The sequence below is a fragment of the Carassius auratus genome, chromosome 50, assembly GCF_003368295.1.
Source record: "Carassius auratus strain Wakin chromosome 50, ASM336829v1, whole genome shotgun sequence".
NCBI lineage: Eukaryota > Metazoa > Chordata > Actinopteri > Cypriniformes > Cyprinidae > Carassius > Carassius auratus.
This window is the reverse complement of record NC_039292.1, coordinates 1,990,189-2,000,981: the sequence shown is the minus strand read 5'-3', so window position 1 is coordinate 2,000,981 and position 10,793 is coordinate 1,990,189. Positions and strand designations below refer to the sequence as shown.

Here is a 10,793-nt window from a genome sequence, read left to right as displayed (position 1 = left end):
CGGACCTTACGGAACCTTACAGAACCACACGGACCTTACGGAACCTTACAGAACCACACGGACCTTACAGAACCACACAGAACCTTATAGAACCACACGGACCTTACAGAAACTTACAGAACCACAAGGACCTTACAGAACCTTATTGAACCACACGGACCTTACAGAACCTTACAGAACCACACGGACCTTACAGAACCACACAGACCTTACAGAACCTTACAGACACTTATAGAACCACACGGACCTTACAGAAACTTACAGAACCACACGGACCTTACAGAAACTTACAGAACCACACGGACCTTACAGAACCTTACAGAACCACACGGACCTTACAGAACCTTACAGAACCACACGGACCTTACAGAACCTTACAGAATCGCACGGACCTTACAGAACCACACTGATCTTACAGAACCACACGGACCTTACAGAACCTTACAGAACCGCACGGACCTTACAGAACCACACGGACCTTACAGAACCGCACAGAACCGCACAGACCTTACAGAACCACACGTACCTTACAGAACCGCACGGACCTTACAGAACCGCACGGACCTTACAGAACCGCACGGACCTTACAGAACAGAAGCGGCTCGTTTTCTACATTTCAGAGACTTTCAAGAGACAGAGTACAACTTCTTCTGAAACAGAAGGCTATCAATTAATTTATATTCTTTCTAGAAACAAGAAAACCTTTATGACTTCCTCTGTAAAACTTTATGTGTTTCCCATTAAAGTGAAATGATGTTGTTAGTTTGTCAACGTCTATTTATCGGACTCGAGATGAGAAACAACGAGATTTAGTTCTTCGGATGGGAAACCTCGCGGGATTGGAAATGTTCTAGAACTATTGTAAACCGAATCCAGAACAACGGTGGAGACTTCTGGAGAAGTTCTCTGTGCTGAGTACACTACACTAGAGGTGCTCTGAATCTGATTTTTGTAAGCGTGCTAAATAAACAGTGTGTGATCAGATTCGATCCGGATTGTTTTCTTCTGAGTAGCTTTAATCGGGTCAGTTCTAGAGTCTCCATCACGTACTTTATTTGTTGTGTGTTTACAGGCATCTTACTGCTCAGGATGAGCCTTGGATTCAGGTGTTTCTGACCTTTGGGTTTGGTTTTTAGCTGCAGTTCTGTTTGTGTCCTGTAGAGGGCTCCAAAATCTGTGTCTGATCTGAGAAACTTCTGTGAAAAAAAAGGTGTTCCCATTGCCTTAACATCAGTAAAAGTAAAAGTATTGACAAGTACTGTTAATTTATTGAATGTAAAAATACATTTTCTGTTTTCATATCCTAATTTAGTCTGCAGAAACTGTGGGGATGTCAAACATTGCTTTGTATTTTGAGCATTTTAACCAGCTCAAATGAGCAACTTTGGCTTAACCAATGGCGTGAGTTTGGGGCGGGGCTATCCGTTGGCTGACCAATGACAGATGGCGAAGTGTGTCATAAACAGTCTTTATTTTTTGGAAGTTTTGTTTGGTGAAACTTCAGCTTTAAATACATAAAGTACTGTATTTTCTGCAATATATCTTCATGTTTTGTCATCTGAAATGAAAATCACACACACACATATAATAAATATATATAATTTATATAAATTAGATATAATGTATATACATACATATGTGTACACACAAACACTTTGTCAAATATTTTGAATGTAATTATTATCAATAATTTTATTAACTGTTATTCATGTTTTTAAACTAGTAAATCATTAAATTTTTTTCAATCAATTTATACATAATTTGTATATACTAGAAAATACAGTACAGAACAGTAATTAAATTATTATTAGATATAAAATCGAATAAAGCCTGTTAAATTCATCTACTAGTGTTTTATTTTATTCACAATATAACTATTATTTTCTATTATAGTTTTATTGTTGTTGTTGTTGTTACCTGCATGTTGTCTACTTATTTCCCAGCTAAGACATCTACTAGTTATTTCTTTCTTTATTTCACAGCAAGTATATTTTATTGATGTAGAACTTTGCAGTTTATCCAAAGCAGCTTTACAGATAAATATTGCAAGGATAAATCTCTTAAAGATAAAAAAGAAGATTATACCTTAATATACTAGTTTATTGTTTGTCTTAAATGCTATATGAGATAACTATTAAAGTCTCAATTCATAGTATGCATTTTTGTGTCTCAGGTGTTTAATGTAATTTTTGTAATACTTTAAATGTAATATTTGTTGTGCGTGTTTTAAGTGTGCATCCATGCATGCATTTGTGGCTAATTCTACTCACTAGCCCTTGCATTAAAGGAGTTTTTGATAGTAACTTTTCCAGTGGCAAAGAATGCAAGATAATTTTTCAATGTATAAACTTAAAAGTTTCACTGAATACTGAGCAAGCAATGCATTAATTTACGCACCCCAAGACAGCTACTCTGTAACTCAGCAGAGTAATGCAGAGTGGGTTTATAGATTGATGTAGTAGCTAACGCAGTAGTGTATTCTCCCTCTGGATGGCAGTGTCATCTCTCAGTAGAGCTGATGTTGACTTCATGGACCAAGGCTTGTTCTGTGTGTGAGATGATACCCAAAGAGGGTTTTAGACCGCAATCTAATGTCAGATCTTCTCATCAAATGGATAAATATAAATGTCTAAGTGGAATGAAGCTCTTCTGTAGACTCTTTCTGGATTATTTTAGATGCTCTGGTGTGTTGTTTAGACACACATATGCATACAAAGATCCACCTGGTAAAGGAAAAGCTCCAGTTTCAGTGATCTGGAGTTATGAGTTAAATCCAATCACTTCACGCACACATTTTCTCCATCTGTCTTCTGAAGGTTTTCGGTGGATCAGACGTGATTGGGCTGATTCATTCACATGCACTCATGGACGTAGGGAAGGTTTGGCTTATAAAGTGCTTTTATACTCCATGGCGCTCACCACAGAAACTGTGTTCATTTCAAACTTCTTTTAACTTCTTTTTTCATCCTGAGAGTATATATTACACCAAAGATGTACCCAAAAACTAGAGGTGTAACGATTCACTCGTTTTCTCGATGCATCGATTATAAACCCTGTCGATTCATATGCATCGGTCTTGAAACATGATTTTTGAATCGTGAAACGCCGATCTTGGACAGTAATCGATTCAAAATGCTAAGAATAGAATGAATCGCGATTTCTATAGCGATTCAATGCTTTCAAAATGTATACACATTAAATTACTACACGCACGAATTAATGGAGACGTTGAAGAGTGTTCGTGAATCGTGCCTCTTATCTGTCCTTCACGCGCTCCACTGTTTACCGCCTGCGACTGTCACAGGATTGCGCTCGCGCTCCGTTCGTCTCTGACGCAGCTGACGTGTGACTCGTGGCCAGTAATGCAAATTTTTACGTATGCCATGTCGCATCATTAAACTAGCATTTAAAGGTGCCATCTGTAATGTTTGGCAAAAAAATCAAGTCATACTCCACATTCCATACCAGATGGGGGCAGTATGCCTCAATAAAGTGAATTGGTCTACTCTAGAGTAACAAACGAGAAACGGCATAGTCTCTATGCTCCGCCCCTACCTTCACAACAACACTACAGCCATGGCCGAAGCCTTGTGCGTTCACACCGCCGGCGTCTAGAGCGTCAAACATCGCTCTTGCCGCTCTGCTCACGACGCTGCAGAAAGATTTGTGAGCGCTCAGACACTCTGACGTAGATCGAATGCTTATTCTGTATTTAAAGCGGCCGCAAAGCAAACAAGCTTGTTGATCTCGTGCAGACTAACCACAAGGAGTTATAAGTTAACCTCATTAAATATTGTTGTGGACGAAATATTAGGATCCTTTACTTAAAATGAACAATCTCAGACACCTTGGTCCACGTATCACTTTTAATTTATTTTTTATGTCCCTGTACGCAAACAGGGACACATCATAGATTAATACAAACGCTAAACAGCAATAATCAACCTGTCCTTTATTCTGCTTGGGAACTAATGTGCCAACTCTCAAGCATTCAGCGTGAGACACACGCAATTGACTCTTTTCACACGCTTTCACGCCACACATCATTTTTTTCACGCACAGAAAAACCACGAAGCAAAGAGGACACGGAGACCAACAGACTAGACAGAGCAGGTTAGTTATGATTTAATAATAGGGCTGTGCAAAAAATCGAATGCGATTTTCATGCACCTCTCATCAGTAAAGACGCTCCTGTAATTAGGAGTATATCTCCAGCCTGTGCGTTCAGATCAGGGTTGCCAGGTTTTCACAACAAATCCTGCCCAGTTGCTTCTTAAAACTAGTCCAAAACTAGCCCAATCGCGTTTCCGGGAGGTTCCCCGATAAAAACATTTTTCCCGGGGTTAACATATAAATTTTTGGGAAGGGTTTCCCTGGTAACATTAGCATTTTAGGGGCTAAATATCACGTTATTGGTATTGGGATTGCTTCAAACCGCAGACATGAAAAACAACCGCAGACTTGGCAACACTGGTTCAGGTGGAGCGGCAGTTACTACACAGAGCCGTAGTCTACCGACAACTAACACAAAATTGCTTTCAAAATCGACAAAGAATCGCCTGCAATTTTAACATCGATGTTGTGTAGATTGTCAGTGAATTACGGCTCTGTGTAGTAAATGCCAACCAGTGTTGCCAAGTCTGTGGTGGTTGTTTTTCATGTCCGCGGGTCACAGCGACCCCAATACAAATAACGTGATATTTAGCCCCTAAAATGCGAATTATACCAAGGCAACCCTGCTAAAAAACGTATATTTTAACCACGGGAAGCAATGTTTTATCGGGGAACCTTCTGGAAGTGGGATTGGGCTAGTTTTGAGAAGCAACTGGGCAGGATTTGTTGTGAAAACCTGGCAATCCTGATCTGAACACACGTGCTGGAGATATACTTCTAATTACAGGAGCGTCTTTACTGATGAGATGTACATGAGTAAAGACATGCACAGCCCTATATAATAAAATGGGTAAAGTTAAGTTATAAGCCGTGCAAGTTATTTGTGTATTGCAGGTTGGCTGGTGGTTATGTTGCCCGCATACCGCCTCCCATGGCCGAAACTGGTATCACGACACCTGTCGGGCCGGGGCTAGTAATGCTAATGCTAATTAAGGTTGATATCTCTGCAGCACTATAACTTGACATTTTTTTAATGACATCATCGCCCTTATTTCTTCTCATTCTTTTGATGCGTGTAGGTCATGCTATGGATATTTTTACCTCAATTTTTGCATATGGCACCTTTAACAATGGACAAAAGTTTTTTTTTTTACCTATGGTTCTCTAACCATAAATGCTACTGTAATTTGCCCCCTGACTAAGCATTTAAAGAATTTAGCAGAAGCATTTAAATAATCCCGTGAATGCACATAAAGAATGCAGAATCGAATCAAATCGAACTTAATTGTGAATCGAATCGAATTGAATCATTCTAAATTTGCAAAAATCGTTCTTGAATCGAATCGAAAACCTATGAATCGTAATCCAATCGAATCGTGCCTTGCCAAAGATTCACAGCCCTACCAAAAACTTATACAGATTTTGTCATCCGGTTTCGATTCCTCTGGACTGACTGAAAATAAAATAGACATTAATAGACAATTTCATGGGGATCCTTGAAATAATCAGGAACTCAGCAGGAAATGAAGACATTTTCCAAGAAATAAAAAACAACATCTTACATCTTGTACTTATCTTCAGTGGCGGCTCCAGACAATTTTGATTGGGGGGGCAATGGGGGGTCCTGGTCATTTCAAAGGGGGGTCTCATGAAAACCAACAAAAAATACAGTGGGCACGGCTAATAACTGCATATTACTGCATCGAAAATACATTTTGGTCCAAAAATAGCAAAAACTATGACTTTATTCAGCATTGTCTTCTCTTCAGTGTCTGTTGTGTGAGATTTCAAAACACTGAAGTGTAGTGATATCTGGTTCACGAACGAATCATTCGATGTTACCGGATCTTCTTGAACCAGTTCACCAAATAAAACTGAATAGTTTTAAATGGTTCATTAATCGCCAAATGACTAAAGCGGTTAACTTTTTTAACGTGGCTGACCCTCCCTCTGAACAGGGCCGTGCAGAGACCTTTGGAGGAGCAGGTGCTCAAAGTATAAAAGGGGCACATGGAACAAGGCTTTAAATGGCGCTGTTCAAAATATCAATACAGAAATATATTGTAATGCATTCCTTGCGTATCGATATGGATGGTTATGTATTGATACAGCAGCAAATGCTTTGATGCAGTTTTGAAAAAGAAACAATAGAGAAGACAATTTTAAGTTTAAAATAATAATAGCTCTGGGATTAGAAAATGAAATGTCTTAAATTGTCCTAACCTGATGGCTCTTTCTTCTCTGTTTCAGCATTAATCTATTATTTTAACCATCACTACTACTCTTGCACCCAATCAATAAGTCCACCTTAAATATTGATACAAAACATTAAAAAACTGATACACTGGAATACAATGATTAATATTATTATTACTGTTGTAGATTTTATTGTCTAAAATTGAACACCTTTGCAGTGTAAACAAATGACAGGCTACATTTGTTATTCATATCCTTCACACTGCACTTTGATGTCAGGTATATTATGCTTTTTTTATTGACTGATATTTTTACATTTATTTCCAGAGAGATATTATTGAGTTTACAGGCTAAAGTGGTCTTGCTGTTGTAAACACTGTTGCTATTGTAGAAAAAAAAATTGCGTCACATTTAAAATATAATTATATAATTAATTTCTGAATAGTTTTTATTTTTATAATGATAATTCAGAGAATGAGAAAATCTGAATAAGCCTTAGTGTTGTGATTATTATTTTTAAGGCACTCAACGTGTTAAAAAATAAATAAGTACTGCAATATAATAAAAGTTTAGTCAAATAACATAAAAAAGACCAGACCCCTCGATGTCACAGCAACATATCTGCATGTTCTCACGTCACATCGTTCTTATAAAATAATAATAAGTATATAAACATCAAAATCACTTCACTGAGAATGAAACACCACTTACCAGCTGCCACGGTGTTGAATATATCTTTTAGCAATTAAAAAATGCGCGTGCAGCGTGAGGAATTTCTCTTCTTCTTCTTCTTTTTTAACGGCGGTTGGCATCCAGCTTAATGGTGCATTACCGCCACCTTCTGTTCCGAAGTGTGGATCAGTACAGTATAATCTATAATATCCAAAAAAAAAAAAAAAAAAACGGGGTACGGGGGGGGAAACCCTTTATATCCTATAATAAAGCCCAGTATCCTTTAAAAAAACCAACAATTCTCTCACCTGTGCTCTGTCATTCATACTAAGTACTGTTTTTAAAGTGAGTTTCTGCACCCCTTGTTCTTTAAATCTGTTATCCATTATCACCCTCTCCCTCTGATATTTCCTACAATGTAGAATTACATGTTCCACCGATTCCTCTTCCTGACATTCCTCACACATACCCGTCTGATGTTTCCCCACCATTCTTAATGTTTTATTTAGAGCACAGTGTCCCAGCCTTAGTCTCGTAAGTACCGTTTCCTCTTTTCTATCTCCACCTCCTACCTTATTTACTTTAATACTCTTTTGGATATAGTATAAATGTCTTCCTTTCTCCTCACTATCCCACATTTCTTGCCATTTTTGGTTAATTTTTTCCCAGATTATACATTTTACTTCTGCTTTACTGATTCTTATTTGCATTTCTACATGTTCCTTCTTTAATGCCTTCTTTGCAACCTTGTCCACTTTTTCATTGCCCTCCACTCCTATGTGCGCCGGAACCCAAAAAAAAATAACCAGTCCACCTTGGTGTGTTATTCTTGTAACTGAATAGAGAATTTCAAATAAAATATCCTGTCGACTTGAATGGAACGATATTAAACTAACTAGAGCTGAAGCTGAGTCTGAACATATTATGACTTTGCTAATTTTTGCTTTTTCCACCCAACGTAAAGCAACTAAAATTGCCACCATCTCCACTGTACATACTGCTAAATGATTAGATGTTCTTCTATTGATTTCAATTCCTCTTGCTGGAACCACCACACCCATTCCTGTTACCCCTGTTTCAGGGTTCTTAGTGCCATCTGTATATATTTGAGTAAAGTTTTTATATACTTCAGTAATATAATCATTAAACACCCCAACCAGATCAGCACTTTCTTCTTTCCTTTTCACCTCTAACAAATACCAATCTACCTCTGGACTTCTCATCTTCCATGGGGCTATGACTGGATGTACTATTGAAGAACTGATTTTCATATCAGATACCCCAAGCTCTTTAGCTGTTTTGTTCCCCAAATAACCAAAGTTATCCTTTTTACTTCCCTCTTTCCTCCAGCATTCCTTCAACACTTCTTTTGTGGGGTGCGAGTCATTATGCCCCTGCAAGTTAACCCAGTAGTTTGCTATTATATGCCGTCTCCTCAGTTCCAATGGCATCTCTCCTACCTCTACCTGAATAGCTGAGACAGGTGATGTTTTAAAAGCTCCACTACACAATCTCAACGCCTGAGCCTGGATCACATCCAAATGTTTCAAATGGGATCTAGCTGCTGAAGAATACACTATACTGCCATAGTCCACCGTAGATCTTATCAGGGCCACATAAATTCTTTTCAGTGCTTGGCAACTTGCCCCCCATTCTCTACCAGTCAAGCATCTCATTACATTTATTACTTTTTTACTTTTTTCCACTATTCTTCTTATATGATCTGCCCATGTTAAATGGGAATCAAAAAGAACCCCCAAGAATTTGAATGTTCCTACTCTTTCTATTTCTTTCCCATACATCCTTATTTTCAATCTTTCATCTATTCTTTTATTAGTAAAGAAAACACTTTGGGTTTTTTCCACTGAGAATCTACATCCCCATTCTTTCCCCCACTCCACCACTTTATCTACAGCTCCTTGCACTTTCCCAACTACATAATCCACATTTCTCCCCCTCTTCCACAGAGCCCCATGCGTGAGGAATTTTCCCGGTCAGGTGAAAGGTCATCATGTTGGTCATTTTATTTACGGCTAAATTATTATTAATAAATTGTAATAATATTATTATTGTGCGTGGGCAGGCATTCACAAAATGGTATGTTATTACAAAAAAAAATTCGAGGAAAATTTGCTTTGACAAAAGGGCACTTAAGGGGCAAAGGAGCAGGTGCTCAAGTGAACCGGTTCTTTCGGAAAATTCGATCAAATAAACCAGTTGAAAAAAAAAAAACCGGTTCACCGGTTCTTTTGCGCTGGATGTAATGTCATTAGCGATGACTGCCCTAAATTCAAGCCTTCAGTTTACCCGCGCTTATAACATAAGCACAGAATCAGTTCAGAATCAATCACCAAAAGAATCAGTTCGGTTCAGATGCACTCTGTGTCAATCTGCTTCACACTGAATCACACATGCGCAGTATCATCAGCTCCTCGGTTCTCCAATCAGACGCGTCTGACAAAAAGGGTTCTCGGTTCAGTGTACGAATAAATGTCGAAATAATAATAATTTATTATTATTCTGAGTAGTTTGAAGATACATTTTTTTAAATCTTTATCCAGAATATATATATATATATATATTTGAATCAGGAAGAGGATGGGGGGTCAGAGCGTTTTTTTGCAGGGTCTTGAGACCCCCCAAGACCCATTCATTTTTGTTCACTCATGCAGTTTTTTTTTTTTTTTTCATTTTATTTGTTCAGTCTTATTGTTCATTAATTTATTTATCTTTTCATTTCTATACATTTTTTATTTTTTTATTAACTCTTTCTCTGCCACCTTTTTTTATGTTTTCACTCAAATTTGATGACCTCCAGTATATTTTGCTGTATGAATATTTGAATATGCACTGCATCAAAGTACAGATCAAAGCCTTTACTTTTAACCAATTATGAGCAAAAAGTAGTTATCAAAAACGACATCTGGATAATATCCAGTAGGATTATCAAAGTATAAATCCAGTAAATCGCTTCCATCAACACTTCCAAAGCTTGCCCAGACATATCCACTTCCTGGATCATCATTTTACTCTGTAACATTATGCAGTTTTCATTTATATGTTAATTTTAATATGCATTTGTTAACATCAGAGATCGCTCGTTTCTCCGTCCTGTTCACGTGTGTTTTTGTTTGGGAGGTTCAGAAGATGCGTAATAGCGCCCCCAAGTGTATTACATTGAAAATACAAAAAGCAGTAAAAACTAAAAGCGTTTTTTTCTTTCTTTAATTAAAAGGTCAAAGACGAGATAAGAAATGTTCACCTAAGGCCAAACACACACCTTTATTAATTTAAATCACGCGGTGAACACATTGCTGACAAGACCAGCTTAGACTAGTTTCTATGTGATGACTCTTGTTGTCTAGAGGGTCTGTTCGAACACCTTGAAGCACTGCTTTTTACATCAATCATGGTTTACCATAAATCATTTGACTAGTTCACCGTTAGGTGTGTTTGTGGTTTTTATATAATTAAAATCTACCCTCTTGCCCTCTGGAGATCTTGCATTGCATCACACGGCTAATCAGCATGAAGTGTCTTGCCTGTAGAGAACATTTTCTTTCTAGTTTGAATGTATATCAAGGAAGTTTTTAACATATGCATGTGTTGTCCACCACATTTCATGATGAAGGATACTAGCTCATTCTTATGCTGCTTTTATGTGAGCCATGTACCTTAAAAAGCGGCCTACTTAGGGAGCACACTAGGTTTTGGAACAGGGTTGTTCTTGGGTGATAAATGGAGCAAACCAGTCATAAGAGTCAATTTTTTGAATTTGAGATTTATGCATCATCTGAAAGCTGAATAAATGA

At 37.7% G+C, this 10,793-nt stretch overlaps 1 protein-coding gene and 1 long non-coding RNA gene across 9 annotated transcripts in view; both read right to left on the bottom strand.

The window, feature by feature from the left end:
• The window catches only part of LOC113066589 (neogenin-like), a 1,074,835-nt gene that overhangs the window by 387,494 nt on the left and 676,548 nt on the right, over window positions 1-10,793 (bottom strand). The window lies entirely within an intron of this gene.
• On the bottom strand, window positions 5-1,424 carry LOC113066619 (uncharacterized). The gene is made up of 3 exons (XR_003279197.1): window positions 584-1,424; window positions 422-440; window positions 5-373 (listed from the first exon to the last, which is right to left on the bottom strand). It is a non-coding gene; the product is annotated as an uncharacterized LOC113066619 (long non-coding RNA).